The sequence below is a fragment of the Tursiops truncatus genome, chromosome 3 (assembly GCF_011762595.2).
Source record: "Tursiops truncatus isolate mTurTru1 chromosome 3, mTurTru1.mat.Y, whole genome shotgun sequence".
In the NCBI taxonomy this organism is placed as follows: Eukaryota; Metazoa; Chordata; class Mammalia; order Artiodactyla; family Delphinidae; genus Tursiops; species Tursiops truncatus.
In genome coordinates this window covers 9,233,957-9,252,702 of record NC_047036.1, presented here as the reverse complement: position 1 = coordinate 9,252,702, position 18,746 = coordinate 9,233,957, and the positions used below count along the sequence as shown (strand labels likewise).

At 42.2% G+C, this 18,746-nt stretch overlaps 1 protein-coding gene across 1 annotated transcript in view; it reads left to right on the top strand.

Annotated features, from left to right (window-relative positions):
- CTNND2 (catenin delta 2) overlaps positions 1-18,746 on the top strand; it is a 776,118-nt gene that overhangs the window by 671,108 nt on the left and 86,264 nt on the right. The gene's annotated exons all lie outside the window — the stretch shown is intronic.

Here is an 18,746-nt window from a genome sequence, read left to right as displayed (position 1 = left end):
TTGCGATTTTTTTTCCAGTGAAGTGAAATTTACATAACGTGAAATTAACCACTTTAAAATGTACCATTTAGCATTTTGGCGATGTCGTACAGCCAGCACCTATGTCAAGGTCCAAAATATTTCCATGACCCTAAGGAAAGCCCTGTACCCATTAGGTGGTCATCCCCCAATTCCCCTTCCTCCCAGCTCAGGCAGCCACCAGTCTGCTTTCTGTGGATTTTCCTATTCTGGATATTTCCTATAAATGGAATCACACAAGACGTGAGCTTTTGTGTCTGGCTTCTTGCACTTAGCGTAAGGGGTTGTGATTTTAAATGAGAGGTCAAAGTCAAAATAGGAGATGTTGGGAAGGTAACATTTGAGCAGAAGCCTGAGGGAGGTGAAACAGGGCCCTGTGGCTCTCTGGGGTGAAGAGCACCTAACTGAAGGAGGAGCCTCTGCAGACAGCCTCCCAGAAGGGAATCTGGAAGCAGGCGGTGGGGTTTAAGGCCTTTGCAGGGCCTGGTGTGCCTGGTACAGAGTGAGTGGTGGGAGCCCAGGCTGGAGAGACCTTCTGGTTCCTCCCTCTGTAACTGGGAGGATGCCCACCCAGGCCAAGGTCGAACCACAGGGACCTGCCCGGGGAGAGGCACAGCCTCCGCAGATACCACTGTCCTCCTGGGGTCGAAGATATGACTCTGGTGTGGTAGTTGATCAGTGCAGCATGAAGCTTGCCCACAGGTAGCAGGTAGCCGCAGAGGTCAGGCAGCAGGGAGCTGGACCACCCATCGTGGCAAAGGTTCCGGTTATGCAGCTTCTGGGGGATTTGGGAAAAGCAGGTGAGAGCGGGCAAAGGGGGAAGATTCCATTCCTGGGGCAGTTGGAGTACCAGGCGTGGGTCCGAGTCTCATCCAAAGTATGCATAGATACAACAGTCTACCTCCACTATCCAAATTCCTGAACGTGGCGTACCAAGCCCTTCATGACCTAGGAACCAGCCACTTTTCTCCTGCCGTTTCGCAATACCCATCATAGCCTCCTATAAATACCAAAGGATTTGCAGGTCTCCAAGCCATTTATTTATTCACAGGGACCAGATTTCAAATCTGCGTCTAATAAATGCAATTATTTGTTATGCTTGAAGTACATCATAAGGCATGACATAAACTCACAATTTTATAATTACACTTGGTTTGAATTTAATTTAAATGGTGGTGGTGGATGTTACATATTTAAACTACACTCTTAGCCCTCTCCATATCCACTTTCCTTTTCCTTGCATAGGTGTTTTAGACAGGACAGCGCTGGGGCTTGTAATCAAATCCTGGAGCTCCTCTATAAAATGCAGGGAAAATCAATAGCTAATCAGTCTACTGCTTGGGTACGAACTACTAGGTGTTGTGCATTTGGGTGTTTTATTTCTTTTGGTGGATTAAAATATAACAAAATAGGGAACTATTGATTGGTTTTCTAGCCTCAAGGCGTCTCTTCTTTCCGAGAAGCCAGTTATCTAGAACTGTCTCTGAGGCAGGAACATTTGGAAGTCCATATTGCCCATGTTAAATTAAGCCTTTACTATCAAATGTCACCAGACAGGAAAGGGAACCAAATGTTTAAAAATAGGAGTGAAAATATCTCAGCTTTATGGAGTCAGTAACTTTTTTCTTGAGTAAGAAAAGCAGAATTGAACCAAAAAACACTCTTCTATTCTATCTAGGAGAAAGGAAATGTGACCTTTGCTAACTCTTTTGCTTTAAATATTGTATCAAAGTAGTGGTTCTTTATAAGAAAATGCTCTACAGAACTTTATATATTGAAAAAAAAGCTGCAACAACTTTGAACCAAGAACAAAGACAAAATTAAAGTTGGACTTTTCTATCAACTCTCAATCAAAGCTTTGGTGACCTCGATGGTTTCCTGGTGTTAAAGATCATTTATATTCTGAAAACTCCCAGATAGATATTTCTGGTATGAATCTCACATCTCTGTATCCAATAGTCTGTCCACCACCTGCACCGGATATCTGACAGGCATCTCAAGTAAAACACCTCCAGACCTGAGTTCCTTGTCTTTTCCTCCAAAACCAATCCTGCAGGCTTCCACATGGCAACCTGTCCCTGCAGTGGTCCAGGATAAGCACCTTGCTGTCCCCTTTGATTCTTTACTCTCATATCCATTCCATCAACAAATCTGGTCTTGCTTCTGAATTTTCCCATAACCTGACCCTTCTCACCTTCATTGCCTTGTCCCCCCAGATCCCATCCTCTCTCACCTGCGTTATTACCATGGCCACTTTCCTGGTGGCGCAGTGGTTGAGAACTCTCTGCTTCTACCCTCACCCCCTACCATCTACTCTCAAAGGAGCAGCCAGAGTGGTCCTATCAAAACCTCACAGCATGTCTTTTCTCCACTTAAAACCTTCCATCAGCTCCTCATTTCTTTCAGTGTAAAGTTAAGTCTTTGCAAGGCAGACACGGCTCTATACAATCCAGTTCTCTGTTCCCTCTCCAGCCTCAACTTCTTCCTCACTGGCATTAACCTTTCTGTGGCCACTGCTTCACTGCAGTTCCTTTATGACCTGAGCCAAAAGCCTGCCTCAGGGCCCTTGAACATGCAATTTCCTCTGCCTGCACTCCTCTTCCTGCAGATGTCCATGTGGTCAATCCTCACCCCCTCAGGTCTTTACTCAAGTGTTACTTTCCCAATACAACTTTTTCTGGTGCCCATTCTTAAAATTCTATCCCCTTTTCTGCTTTACTGATCTTCACAGTACTAATCACCCTCTAATATATAACATATTTATTTATCTTATTTCTTGTCCATCTCTCCACACTAGAATGTAAACCCATTAAGAGCAGGAAGTTCCACCTTGTGTGTTTACTGATATAGCTCGTGTACCTAGAACAATGCCTGACCCATACCAGGGATTCATCAGTATTTGCTGAATGAATAACTGAATTTTTTCCTGTCTGGCCTTTATCTTATAATGAACTCCACATCAGCAAAACATTAAGTAAGCAAATGAAATAAAACATTAACTAAAGAAAAGAATTTTATATTAATATAGAAAATCATCCAAAAGCCAGTTCATTTTCCTACTAAAGTTTACTAGATGTATGGAGACACTCAGAATTTCAGAAGGAATCCAGTTGTTTTCAATCACTGGGGTCCAGTTTAAATTACATCTCTTCTTTAGATCATTCTTTTAATTGGAGGGGGCAGCTACCACAACTCTGGTTAAGGAAGGGTTCATCTTCCTTGGACTCCATGATAAGGAAAAGTCCAAATAAGCTATTGAACAACAATCAGTCCACTCCATCAGCTCTAATGAGGTTCAGGTAGTAGCACACATGATCTAACTTGATCATGGTATATGACCCTTTTAATGTATTGTTGGATTTGGATTGCTAGTATTTTGTTGAAGATTTTTGCATCTATGTTCATCAGTGATATTGGCCTGTAATTTTCTTTCTTTGTGGTATCTTTGTCTGGTTTTGGTATCAGGGTGATGGTGGCCTCATAGAATGAGTTTGGGAGTATTCCTTCCTCTGCAATTTTTTGGAATAGTTTCAGAAGGATAGGTGTTAGCTCTTCTCTAAATGTTTGATAGAATTCACCTGTGAAACCGTCTGGTCCTGGACTTTTGTTTGTTGGGAGTTTTTTAATCACAGTTTCAATTTCAGTCTTTGTGATGGTCTGTTCATATTTTCTATTTCTTCCTGGTTCATTCTTGGGAGATTGTGCCTTTCTAAGAATTTTTCCATTTCTTCGAGATTGTCCATTTTATTGATGTATAGTTGCTTGTAGTAGTCTCTTGTGATCCTTTGTATTCCTGTGGTGTCCATTGTAACTTCTCCTTTTTCATTTCTAATTTTATTGATTTGAGTCCTCTCCCTTTTTTTCTTGATGAGTCTCACTAAAGGTTTATCAATTTTGTTTATTTTTTCAAAGATCCAGGTTTTAGTTTCATTGATCTTTTCTATTGTTTTCTTGATCTCTATGCCATTTATTTCTGCTCTGATTTTTATGATTTCTTTCCTTCACTAGTTTTGGGTTTTGTTTGTTCTTCTTTCTCTAGTTGCTTTAGGTGTAAGGTTAGGTTGTTTATTTGTGATTTTTCTTGTTTCCTGAGGTAAGGTTGTATTGCTATGAACTTCCCTCTTAGAACTGCTTTTGCTGCATCCCATAGGTTTTGGATCGTTGTGCTTTTGTTTTCATTTATCTCAAGATATTTTTTGATTTCCTCTTTGATTTGTTCCAAAAAAAATTTTTTTTTAAGATAGTAGCACTAAAGTAGTATCACATACTCTGCCTCTCCTTGTCTTTCCATTTGGGCTGTTTCCATGGTTCTGTGTATGTCTCTGCCATCAGGTGATAAGTAGGCTACAGGTAGATATTTGTGTGCTTCCAAATGACGTCATGCAGTGGTCCAGGTGAATGCACATCCATCCATTTCTTTGCAGCCTTCCAAAAATGTTAATTATCCTTCAGTATAAAGTGTTATTTCATCATTCAGAAAGAGGTTTTTTTTTTTGTGGTACACCGGCCTCTCAGTGTTGTGGCCTCTCCCGTTGTGGAGCACAGGCTCCAGACACACAGGCTCAGTGGCCATGGCTCACGGGCCTAGCCACTCCGCAGCATGTAGGATCTTCCCAGGCCGGGGCACGAACCCGTGTCCCCTGCATCGGCAGGCGGACTCTCAACCACTGAGCCACGAGGGAAGCCCAAGAGGTTTTTTTTTGAATGGTAATGATTAGCTTCAGAGAAAAGAACAAACAACACTGTCTTGTTCTAATAAGTTTACCAAAATACCATCCATTTCAGCACATTGACAGTTCCTGATGAAGATGGCAGGTATTTCTTTTCCGGATTCCCTATCCTCTCTGCCAACAAGCAAACAAACAAAACTAACAAAATAAAAAACTTCAAACACCTAGGAACACTGGACAGGAGAAGTACTGGGTGGTGTTACCAAATGGCCTCTTATCCCTAACCACTCTTTTTGATGAATTATTCAGCCAGACCGGTTTTTGTACCATCATCCCCACTCACAAACCTGTACCCAAGCTGTATCCCTCCCTGGCATGGTCTTTCATCTCTGTGCATTTACTCACCCCCCAGCCATCACTCAGAGCCCAGCTCTAGGTGGCCTTCCTGATGAACACTGCTCCTTGAACACAGAAAGGAGGTGGGTAATACCTACTTGATAAAAAACTTTTAATTTACCTTGGATTTCCATTATTTAATTTTATTTTTGTGTTGTCTCTTTTTGTGTGTATGCATTGCATTTCCCCCCAATGAAATAAGAAGCAGGAATCAGGTTCCATATTTATTTGTATGTCCTACCATGCCTAGCCCTTTGCTATGCTCAGTACATATTTGCTGAACCAATTCTCTGATGGGAGAATAACACGGGTTTTTTATTCTGGAGAACAGATCTAGAGGAGGTTTGGGGAATCCCACAAAGAGAGAAGGAGGGGTAGAGGGGAGGTCTATTTCAGCCTCTTTCCACAGCATCCAGTGAAGAGAGAAAAGAAAGACAGCTCGGTTGCTGCCTGAAATCCTGGACTCTAGTCAAACTCATTCTGCTGCCACTTTGGAAGAGGTTTGGGATTGGGCAGGAATTAGTAACACTCTCTGCGTATGCCCAGATAGCTATCAGAGATTGGCAGAGCCACTGCACCCCTGCGGGTGGCATTGGCAGAGCTCACAGGGCACCCTCCCTTCACTTCCCTGGGTGGTGGCTACATGCCACATTTTCCGGCAGGCAAGCCAGGGCTGGGGTGCTGGAAGCGTCCTCCCGGCTGCCTCACTCCCCTCCCCGGACTCAAGAGAAGGACCTTCCACTGCTTTGTGAACCTGGCCCTTCCTTCCCAAGCTCATCTCAGTCCTTTAGCCATGTCCTCTCTACCCTGTGTGACCCTTTCCCTGCACTCTGTTATCATCTGGAGGCCAGGTCACCACATTTGGAATTGTAGAATGCTGCCTCCATACATTCATATGATATGACCCATTCTTCGCATTGGGCTGACCTTCTTTTCACGTTGTCGACTCTCTGGGCTTCTTCTATTCAGGCAACACCCTCTCAACCCAATCCAGCCTCAAAGCACCAGACAGCACCAGACAGAATCCAGACACTCTGGCATCAGGGAGGGCCGTTTCCCAGGGGAGCCTGCTGGCTCCTAAGCACAGCTGTCCCCCAAAAGAGACACAAGAGAAGGAGCCCCAAATCTCCAGGGGCACCTAGCAGTGCATGTCTCACACTTTTCCACACTCACGAAATCATGAACAAAAGAAGGGCAGTTTCTTGCCCGGGAGTTAATTATGATTTAAGCAACAAGCCCATTGCTACTTGTCTCATGGTTTTCAGATCGTCCCTTTCATTCATTCTGGGAAGGAGGGGGCAGTGGGGCTGACACAAGGGACATTCCCTCCCTAGCCTTTTTTCTTGCCACAATCTATTTTAAATATTCAAATAAAAGATTTTAGCTGACCACTGTAATGATTCTTTACGACAGTGGTTGCTTTTATTTAAAGGATTACATAAAAACGTTCTATATTTAAGTGAAAATAAAGACGGAATAAAGGAGAAGGTAACGTTGATGGAATGTTAACCACCCCTCCCCTGACAGCCCCTGCCCCTGTGCCAGATCTTTACTTGGTGAGAAATGTGTTTTCCTTTGCAGAACTGGAGGGGGAAAACGGGGGGAACCTTCACTGTATCCACACTCTCCTAAATGTGTGTAGCTTTGTAAACATTCTCTTTTGTTTAGTCATCTCACAGCTGAAATTTTGAGATGTGTATCCATGGAATTCTACACCTGGCAGCCCTGATCTTCATCCAGACTTTGGGGTCTATTTTACCCAGGTCTCGAATCATGAGAGCATGTTCTCTCGGGGAATAAACGGACACCTACGCCCGTGTCTCAGTCTCCATGAAGCAGCATTCCAGACGTTACTCAGGAGATCATTTCTCAACGTTTGTCTCCATTCTTTGGCCTAGGAATGAAATGACCTCCTGGTAACCATCCTCTGAGTATTCAGAATATCACTGCATCACAGTGTCTCCTAGGGCTCTTAAAATGTATGGCACTACCATCAGTTAAAATACACACGCGTGTGTGTTTTATTACCTTCTCATCTCATGCCAGTGGCTTCCGTGTAGCAGAACCCGCTGGGATGTGGGCACCCCATTCTGGAGGGCAGACTTTTCACAGGCCACTCATCACACATGGGCACTTTCTTTATCTGTGTTCCTGACCCTAGGGAATCCCACCTGTGCCCAGGGAAAGACTTGAGGTTCTGGAAACCTCAGTGCAACCTGGGAGGCAAAGTAATATTTTTATTCCTGGGAATGTCTGAGCTTTACTTTATTAAGTAGGTTTGAGGACATTTTTAGAGACATACCTTCTCTGCATTTCAAAACATGTTTCTTCAGACCCTGGTAGATGTTGTTTTAATTAAAACACATGTAATTTCAATTAGTATTTTAAAAAGAAGCCTGGTTTCCCAGACAAGGTGATTTTTCAGAACATTCTTTGCTGACTCGCTTTAATAACTTGATTTCACGAGCCAAATTCTAGGCAGCCAGAGAGCTGTGTGCTTTGGCCAGAACTTGGTATCTTCAGATTAGGTGCCTGTGTTAGAGCTCTCATCTCCCAAACCCGAGAACCTAATCTCATGAATGCTGCCCTCCTTTCCAGCAAAGACATGGGTTCTTTGTTAATGAACTTCAGACACCTGTTGGGGAATTTTGGCGGCTGGGTCTGGCAGATAAGAATTCCTTGGAAGGGAAGTTGTAAATAAATTGAAGGGCCAATAATGATTTTATTAAACAAGACTTAATGATTGGCCCCTTGGAAATACTCGATGTGGGGAAAAGGCAAAACTGAGTCAACTGAAATTTCCAGTTGATGCAGATTTCAGAACCTCCACTGTAAGAAAAGAGGGAGAAAAACACCTAACTTTATTTGGACCATTTCGGTATTTATTTTAATGCCTAGTCAAACAGTTTCAGAAGAAAAGCTTTAGAGAAGAGAATGCATAAGAAATGAAATGGCTCTCCAAAATACCCCCACTCTTGAGAATCGAAAGTAAAAAGGAGGATTTTAGCAGAATAATGGTTTTTTTGTTTGTTTTTGCGGTACGCGGGCCTCTCACTGTTGTGGCCTCTCCCATTGCGGAGCACAGGCTCCGGACGCGCAGGCTCAGCGGCCATGGCTCACGGGCCCAGCCGCTCTGCGGCATGTGGGATCCTCCCGGACCGGGGCACAAACCCGTGTCCCCTGCATCGGCAGGCGGACTCTCAACCACTGTGCCACCAGGGAAGCCCCAGAATAATGTTTTTAAGTTATATTCCTTCTCCATGTTAACTGCTAGTTCTTCCCCTTGCCAAAAGGGGGGAAAAACATTTAATCGTGTGGAAATTAATTGTTATTTTTTACTTTCTAATACTAAAAATAATGGATTAGAAAGTAGTTTAAAAGTTTTAAAATGAATACTTTTTTAGCCATTCTGCCTTATGCTTGATTGTATTTATTATGCTGGATCTTGAGGAATTGCAGAGCAGGCAAGGGTAGATGTAATTGGGGGTTCCGCTAAAAAAAAAAAAAAAAAACATGTATAGGCTGGTGCCGTCAATTGAGTGGTCCAGTGGATCTGACCTGGAGGACACATAAGGCAGTAAGACGAAGAGAAGGCAGACACGGTAGAGAGGTGAGGCAGCCATCCCAGGACGAAGGACACAGCAAGCCCCAGAAGAGGCCGGGGACCCAGGAGGTGATGGAAGATTGGCAGGGCAGCTCCCCTAGCATCTGGGCAGCTGAGGCCAGGAGCTAGGATGCTGGTCTGTGAGATGGCACAAAAGCAGATTTTGCTCCTTGAGAAGAAGCAAGCTCGCTGAGATGCTGAGAAGAGACAGCCCATCTGTTCATCCTGCCAGACTGAGGTCAAAGAGGAGAAGAGAGGCAAAGAATCAGGCAGTTCCCAACAGCTCCTCCTCAAAATGTCCCAAAAAGTTCTTTCAAGACACTTATTTGAAATTTAGAGATTTCTTCTCTTATAACCAAGAAAGCTCATGAAAATGTACTGTCTCTGAGCAAACCTGTTTTTTCAAATTTAAAATGGAATTCCCTATTCAGTTTTGTGTATGATAACATCTTTGAACAATGTCAGGTAAAATACTGGCTTTGGAGTGGAATGATAAAAGACAAGCGGCTTGTTTCCTAAAGCACGTAATATCCTTTGAATCCCAGATTTTATCATCCTTACTATTTAATGTAGGCAGTTGAACTCGAGAGAGTACAAACCAGAATGGTGCAGGTGTATGGTAATATACAACATGTTGCTTTTCATTAGGAGTTACTAATATTCCAGCATCAACATTAGAGGGTGTTCAATGTGCAAGGTAGATCAAAGGATAAGAAATTCCCATGGTCCTCACTTGCAGGCTTGAACACTTTAATTTACTCATCAGAGAGGAATGTCATAGCTATGAAATGGAAAGTGATGTTAAACTTTTTAACTGAATATTAACTCCACGGACTAATACCGACTAGTGTTTGTGTGAGAGTCAGGTCCACTATAAGTGACCTTGTTACTTTTATTCTTTTCTTTTTTTTTTGGGGGGGAGATGGGTACTTATCTATTTTTTTAATTGAAGTACAGTTAATTTACAATATTGCATTAGTTTCAGGTGTACAGCAAAGTGATTCAGTTATATACATTTTTTTCAGATGCTTTTCCATTATAGGTTATTATAAGATATTGAATATAGTTCCCTGTGCTATACAGTGGGACCTTGTTGTTTATCTATTTTATATATAGTAGTGTGTATGAATTAATCCCATACTACTGATTTATCCCTCCCCCACATTCCCCTTTGGTAACCGTAACTTTTTTTCTATGTCTGTGAGTCTGTTTCTGTTTTGGAAATAAATTTATTTCTATTATTTTTTAGACTCCACATATGGTGATATCATATAATATTTGTCTTTCTCTGATTGACTTCACTTAGTATGATCATCTCTAGTTCCATCCATGTTGCTGCAAATGGCGTTATTTCATTCTTTTTTATGGCTGAGTAATATTCCACTGTATATATGTACCACATCTTATTTATCCATTTATCTGTCTATGGACACTTAGGTTGCTTTCATGTCCTGGCTATTGTAAATAGTGCCATTATGAACATTGGGGTGCATGTGTCTTTTCAAATTAGAGTTTTCATCTTTTGGGAGGTATATGCCCACTAGGAGTGGGATTGCAGGGTCATGGTAGCTCTATTTTCAGTTTTTGGAGGACCCTCCATACCGTTTTCCATAGTGGCTGCACCAGTTTACATTCCCACCAACAGTATAGGAGGGTTCCCTTTTCTCTGCTCCCTCTCCAGCATTTATTATTTGTAGAGTTTTTGATAATAGCCATCCTGACTGGTGTGAGGGGATACCTCGTAGTTTTGATTTGCATTTCTCTAATAATTAGTGATGTTGAGCATCTTTTCATGTGCCTGTTGGGCATCTGTATGTCTTCTTTGGAGAAATGTCTATTTAGCAACCTTGTTACTCTTAAAAAGTGAGAATAGAGGGTGTGTGTGAGAGAAGAGCCACAGGCCTCACTCAGCAGCAAATAGTTATGGAGGGACCACTGGGGCTACTGCAGGAAACAAGGCCTCAAGTTGCTTCCTTAGACCAGAGTTCCCCCCACTGTGTTCCACGAATGGGTCACAGATGTGCTGCAACTTTGATGCCCTCAGCCCTCAGGAAGGTCTGGGGAGCAAGCGCCTGGATCTGTAGCCCCCAGCAGGGCACAGCTCTGACCCCAGGACACAGTACAGGTATTAGCATTTTCTATGTGTGCCATGCTGAGGAAACAATTTAGAAGTTCTACCCAAGACCGGCCTCCCACCTCCACAGCCCAATACGAGACACCTGTGCTCTGTCACTCTACCTGAACCTCAAAATGTTGAACTTTCAGGTCATCCTCCCCTTTACTCCTCAGATACTAACCCTAACCCTAGTTTTTTATTTGTCCCTATTTTTCCAGTGACAGAAATGGATAGACACTTTGAGTTTTTTTCCTTCTTTTCTTTATCCTTAGACGGTAAATCCTTCAGGATATCTTGTTGACACTTTTTTGGGGAGTTGCTTGAATTCCTTACTCTTCAGGTGTATTTCACCTTCCAATTTCAGCCTGCAGTATGGCAAGTCCAGGGCACGCCCATGGCATCCTACCTGGGTCACTTTGTCCCTCTCACCCTTTCTGAGCTCCCACCCCCAAATCACTACTGCCACCCTGACCTTCGTAAAATCCTCCAATAAAGGAATCTTCGGTGTTTCCATGATATGCATGATACAAAGTGAACTCTGCCACCTGATTTTATTTTTCAGTAAAACAGTTTGTATTAAGGCCCCTGCAAGAGTCTCCATGCTTCCTAGTATGGGCATGTCTCTCTTCTGATCTTGCTCCAACCTCTGAGAAGCATTTGAAATATTCATACATCTTCGTTCCTAAGAGAAAACTTTCCTAGTTTTCTTCCTTCCTCTTTCTTTTCCTTTGGCTTTTTCTCCTCCACTCTGCTTCAGGGCTCTGTCCTGGGTCAATCTTCTGTAAAGCCCATCACATAAATTCATTATTTCTGACATTGTATTTTCCAGTTCTAGAATTCCCATTTGGTTCTTTCTTATAGTTTCCATTTCTCTGCTGAATTTGTTCATTTTTTAATCATGCATGTTGTCCATTTCTCCACTTGATATTTAACATTTATATCACAGATCAAGTCCTTGTCTGCTTATTCTAGTATCTGGGTTATTTGTGGATTTGCCTGTATTGACTACCCTTTCTCTTCATTTTCCTGCTTTGTTACATGTCTTGTGATTTCTTGTTTATGCTAGACATTGTGTGTTAAAATATCAGAATTGACTGAAGTCGATAATGCATACCTCCAACAAAATACCCCATTTCTTCTATCAGTCTGCTAAGGTGGAGGGCTGAGTTAATCAAACATGTATTTTAGCTGTATCTGGGCTTTAGTTAAATTCAGTTTTTACCACTGATTCAAATGGTTCAAGAGCATGGTCAGTATTTAACCTACAGTTGGGCTTAGAAGCTGAGCACATACGGATTCTGGAGATGTCTCTGTGCATCACAGCCCAGTCATTACTTTCTGAGTCAGAGGAGATGTTTAGATCCCTGCACTACCTACATTTTTCAGACCTTAAATAATTTTACTCTCACTGTCTCTATCCAACCTCAATACTTACTTTTTATTTTTTATAAATTTATTTATTTATTTTTGGCTGCGTTGGGTCTTCATTGCTGCACGTGGGCTTTCTCTAGTTGTGGCGAGCAGGAGCTACTCTGCATTGCGGTGTGCAGGCTTCTCCCTGCAGTGGCTTCTCTTGTTGCAGAGCATGGGCTCTAAGTGCGCGGGCTTCAGTAGTTGTGGCACATGGGCTCAGTAGTTGTGACTCACAGGCTCTAGAGCGCAGGCTCAGTAGTTGTGGAACACGGGCTTAGTCGCTCCGCGGCATGTGGGATCTTCCCCGACCAGGGATCAAACCCATGTACCCTGCATTGGTGGGTGGATTCTTAACCACTGTGCCACCAGGGAAGTCCCAACCTCAATACTTACTGTTCCTAAGTTCACAGCTGTCCTTCTAGTTGGGCTCTCTCCCCACTGTCCCTGCTCTTACCCTTCTCTTTCCACTTGAGCTATTCTATCCCGCACTCCCCACAGTTGCTCTTTCACCACCTCCTTTCTATCTACTCCTTACCCATCCTCCAAGACAAATTCTAGTTCCACCCCTTTTACAGAGCGTCCCTGAGAACTCTTTCTTTAATTTTGTGCTCTATTTGAACTCTTTCATGTTTATCAATGTATTTTCCCAAATTTAGCACATAAGGAGTATTGTGCACAAGACCCATATGAGTGCATAATGCTAATGGATGCAGCAGTATCGTCTCCTCGGCCAAGCCAGTAGCTCTTTAGGAATAAGAAAAGCATCTTTCTGTGTTTTCTCTTTTTATGCTTCTTTTTTTTTTTTAAGTCAACTTTATTAAGGTATAATTAACATACAATAAAATGCATGTATTTTAAGTATACAGTTGGTTGAGGTTTTTAAAAATATTTGTTTATTTATTTATGGCTGCGTCGGGTCTTAGCTGCAGTACGTTGGATCTTTGTTGCGGCATGGGGGATCTTGTGCTGTGGCACACGGGCTCCTTGTTGCGGCGCTTGAGCTTCTCTCTAGTTGTGGCATGCAGGCTCTCTAGTTGTGGCACACATACTCAGTAGTTGTGGCGCATGGGCTTAGTTGCCCCATGGCATGTGGGACCTTAGTTCCCCAACCAGTGATTGAACCAACATCTCCTTAGAAGGTGGATTCTTAACCACTGGACCACCAGGGAAGTCCCCAGTTGGTTGAGTTTTTTTTGTTTTTTTTTTTTTTTTAACATCTTTATTGGAGTATAATTGCTTTACAATGGTATGTTAGTTTCAGCTTCACAACAAAATGAATCAGTTATATATACACATATATTCCCATATCTCTTCCCGCTTGCGTCTCCCTCCCTCCCACCCTCCCTATCCCACCCCTCCAGTTTATGCTTCTTTTGAAAGTCCTGGCAATGCCTAGCATCATATGAATGTGATGACAGCCACAGGGAGGTGTTGCATCGTTCTGCTAGAATATGAACTGCAGGGGAGCAGAGGGAGTAGCTTCCTTGTTTGCTGCTGGAACCCCCAGAACAGGGCTGTTCCAGCATCTGGCAGATAATTTTTAGGTTTTATTTGAATGCACAGTAGGTTGAAGTCATAATATTGCAGTTTTATCAACCAAATTACCAATATTATATGTTGATTTTCCTAATTATTCAAAATTGGTTTGCAGTGATAACCTATAGCATATCATCGTTGACAAATGAGACCTACATACCTACCCTCACCCTCCTTCCTCACCTTGAACACACCACCACCACTACATCCCTAAAAATAGAGCTCCAAGCCTTATTTTTATTATGTAAACAAAAGCAGTTGAATAACACTTTTTCAGACCATGATTCTTGATCTCAGTTGTGTATTGGCATCACCGGAGCCCATCCCCAGAGACAGTGAGTTATTAGCACTTATTTTTCAGCTCCCTGGAGGTTGTAATATCTAGCCAAGGTTGAGAACTACTGCTTTAAATCTCTGTAAGACCCATCGTAAATAAAAACAGCCTGCTAATCTCCTGGAAAACTGTCTTCTCCCAATTTTGAAATGTTTTATAATGACTGCAGTCTAAACCTGAAGTCATTATCCTCTGAGCATTTTTCTCTGAGACATGCCATTTCTTTGATTGCAACAGACACAGAAATTTTCTCCAGAAATTATTCTGATTCAGACTTCCTCTTTACATTATTGTATGTAATGGATGATGGCTTTGAAATAGCTGATTTCAGTTAACATTGCCACTAAAGGTACAGATAGCTAGAGTCAAAACAAAGCATGAATTCTTGCAAATGTATTTACACATAGTAGGAATATCAAGTGGGCATCAGCTCCCTGTTGTAGAATAATCTTTCATAACACACACTTAGGTGAAGATGTCATGAGTCTCTTCAGTTTGGCAAAGGATTCTAACTTTACCTTTCCACTTAATTAAGCCCCTTATGGTTAAAGACTAATTGAATCAAGAGGATGATTGTAAAGAGCTTTTTGGAAACATCAAATTCAAGGGTAAGGCTGACAATAGAGTTCAGGGCCGAGAAAGCTACAGGGACTGTCTCAGTTTTTCTGATGGAAGCAGGGTGTCCCCTTAGTGCCGTCCTTCCCGACTCAGGGTGTCTGAGTTCCCCACCACTTGGGAAGCCTGCCAGTACCCAAGCTAAAAATGCCCGCGGGGTACCAATGAGCAAGTAAAGAAGGAGAAAAATAACCAGAAAATATACAAATTAATACTTTGAGTTATAACCCTGCCTCGCAAGCATCCTTCCAAAACACGAGGGTATTAGCGTTACCTTTCTGTGAGCTGCTTTTCTTGAGTTAAAGCTACTTATCACTTCCCAAATATACTCTTCTTTGCTGTGACCTTATACCCCTGCCTGGATGATTTATTAAAATGTGTTTTCTTTGATGTGCATAGGTGATGCTAGGCAGTGCGTGCTTTAAGTTGCTTTTGAATCTGGTATCTCTGGGGTTTGGTATGGGGGAGGCTGCATCAGCTATGGAAGAAGCTAATGGCTTCCCTTGAGGATCAAACCTTTGACCTTGCTTTCTTGGCTGGATGCTAATCTGCCGAACTAAGGAAAATCAGACAATGGGGAGACCCAAGGAATAATTCCATTGGCTTCATTGAACATCCCTCAGTTGACCTGATCCTGTATACCCTAGTGTTAAGTGTCACCTTCTTCTGTGACACCTCATTTACCCCCAGGAGCAATACCGGAATTGTATTCCATTCTCACCAGTTTTCACTACTGGCCCAGGCTGGGGGAGAAGAGCTAGTGGACAAAAAGATGTAGGGTAGGTGATGAATAGTGACAAGGCTATTTGTTGAATGAAGGTAAAGCGTATTGTTTCTGAAGCATCACTATAGGGGAAAATAGAGGATTGTTCAGTTACCTATTTTCCACTAGGCAAAGGACTAGAACTAGCTAAAAACATCTGAATTACAAAGTAGAACACCTCCCTGGATCAATGTTTTAAATGGTAAGCAAGTGACTGTGCTACTCAATTGGATAGTAATGATCTGTGAGCAACAGACAATGAATGCCGAGCATTCAGCAGTTAAGTACAGTTTGCCACAAAGCCCATCTTAAATGGGTAAGTGATCTCCTACGTGTAAACATGACTGCATCCACGGTAATTAGGTGCAAATGTGAAGGGACAGACTGACTAAGTCAGGCTTTGTCTTCTTCCCACATTAGCTTAAAGCAGCACATATAGCCACCCTGCTTTTTATCTTCCCAGCTGGCTCCCTGGGTCACCCCCAGCCAGCTGGGCTGGTGGGCTCTGGGCAAGAATGGAGCAGAGGATTTGGGGGTTTGGAATGAGAGTGATCCTTGGAGAGCAGTGCTGGGGAAGTGGAGGAAAACCAGAACTACAGACAAGAGACAATACCAGTGACAGTAACAACTACAGCCTAGCCCCCATGCTTCATCTGCAAACACCCTCTCCTGTTCGGGGCCGCTGGAAGGAAGCTGAGGGCCTGGCATAAGTTGGATGCAGAATAAACAAATGGCAACTGCCTAGAACTAACTAGACAGACAAATCAGTGAGTCCAACTATTTGGGTGTCTTCTTTAGAAAAATGTCTATTCAGATCACTTTTAATCAGACTGAGTTTTTTTATATTGATTTCTCTGAGTTCTTTATATACTTTAGATATTAACTCCTTATCAGATATATGATTTGCAAATATCCTCTTCCATTCCATAGGCTGCCTTTTCATTTCCTTGATGGTTTCTTTAGCTGCACAGAATCACATTTTTAAATATAAACTGTTGCCAAAGATGTAGTTTCCTGTGTGGCATTTCAAAGATAAATCTGACAGATCCCTCTTTTAAGTATACCTGATCTGAATATCATAGTGGTTTAATATCCACCATCATCCTTTTAAATAATATGTAAGGAAGTTTTTCGTTAATGTTAGAAATTATATATAATTTCTATTGCTTCTTGAGCATGTGACTATTTGACATTCCCCAAGAATTTTACTAAATGCTTAAAAGTCTCTTATTCAACATTCTTTCTGCAAACAAAAGATATACAGATCTTTTTTTAAATTTAATATTTCTTGTAGTATTAGGCTTTAAGTTTCTCTTATGTATTGTTATTACTGTAGTTCTTAGTAGGGCACGAGCAAAACAGCAACATATATGTGTCATATATCTTGATTAAAATTTTTAGATATAAAAAGTAAAATTGTATTTGAAATGTATCCCTTAGATGGATGACCCCTTTTATCCCAATCAATTCAGATAGTCAAAAATGAGTTTTACTTCTTGCTTGAATGAACAGGATTCAGTATCATTCTATTCTCATTGTGTATGTATGTTTATAGATTTAAATACTGAGAAACATCACTCAGATAAGGTGAAGGGAATCAAAGATCTTTATAGCAATATCACTTGATTCTTTCAACTTCTTTTGGATTTTATTTCAAAATCTCATTGGGTTCCATCACCAGAAGTTAGTTTTAGTTACCTATCCAATGGCAACCTGAGGAAGTTCTTCATTCTGGAGAAGGTAAAGAATTGGAAACTACCTCTTTGGGAAAAAAAAAAAATGGATGAACTGCCTGTCATTAGAGTTGTTTCCTTCTGAACCCAGACACTAACACTGTGCAGAAAAACACCTTGGTTTGGACTTAGAGCACATTTGCCACTCAGGAGCAGGGAGGGACTAGACTAGGTTCTGTACAGTCAGGTAAGGAAGGCTGTGAACATGCACATGGGAGGGTTTTCAAGCAGATCAGTTTTGTTGGAAGAGTGCATAGGAAAGCCAAGGATCTGAAAACGGGATCCCTGAAAACCCCAAGCCCTGTGTTCCCTCAGAGAGTCTTCACAAAGTCCCCGGGCACACAGGGCCCAGTTTGGAGACCACAGCCCCAGGGTAGCCTGACCCTGAAGGACTCCAGATATGACCTTCCCGTTGCTCCCACATGACCAGGGGTTGATGTTAGAGAATGTGCTTCTCTGATGGGTTAGCTGTATTTTCACAAGCTGTTTCCACATGCGCCATTTTTGAGCTGCAGTTCCTCAGGGGGGGAGCTTTACCACGTGGAGAAAAGCAGCCAACTGCCTGGTGAGAAACACCAGGCAAGATTTAAGGATTACATGTGAAGCTAATAGACTACAGTATGAATTTTATGCTCAATCATAATTTCTTATCTACATATAAAGTATCATTATTGAGACAATGGGTAGAGTATTTGAAACTTCCTGGGGACTAATTAAATAGAAAGAAGTCTGGCTTTCAGACTGGAAGCTCCACAATTCAGTTCTCATACCATAAATGTCTGATGTGATGGTTTAATACAGTTGCCAAGACATTATACTAAGAAACAGCTGGATATTTCAAGGGGTTCGTGTGATTCTGTCCTTGTCTGCTGACTTCAAAAATGTGAAATTATCTCCTCATTCATTCATTTGACCAATATTTATTGAGTGCCAATTATGTGCTGACCCCAGTAGAGCATCAAAGTTTCTGCCTCCTGGAATGTATGGTCCAATGATGGAAAGAGTTTCAAAAGGAAGCAAAAAATATTCACTTTCTGCTTTGGATGTGAACAAAATATTGTAGTTTAAGGGATTAGGGCATAACAAGCGGAGGAAAGTGTTGAATGGGTGGTCAGGAGAGGCCTCTACCAGGTGACACCCAAGCAAATTCTGAGGGATGGGCAAGAACCACATGATAAGCCATCTGGAGAAAGAGCTCTCTGGGCAGAAGGAGCAGTGAAGCAAAATCCCTGCTGCAGGATGGAGCTTGGCATGTGCCTAAAATGGTGAGAAGGTCAATGTTTTGCAACTGGTAAATGAGGCAGGAATAGTTGGAGATGGTGATGGTGAGTGAGAGAAGTCTTTAAGCCTAGAGAAGGAATCTGAAGACTTTGGCTGGGAGAGAGTGATGGGATTTACAGTCCTTGAAGTCCTCTCATGTTGCTGGTCAGAGACTAGACTGTCGGAAAGCAAAAAGGTCATTGAGGGCTTGATTTCAGGAGTCTGGGAAGATCATGTTATCATGGTCCAGAGCTGTAGCAGAGGGGTTGGGAAAAGTATTTTGAAGGT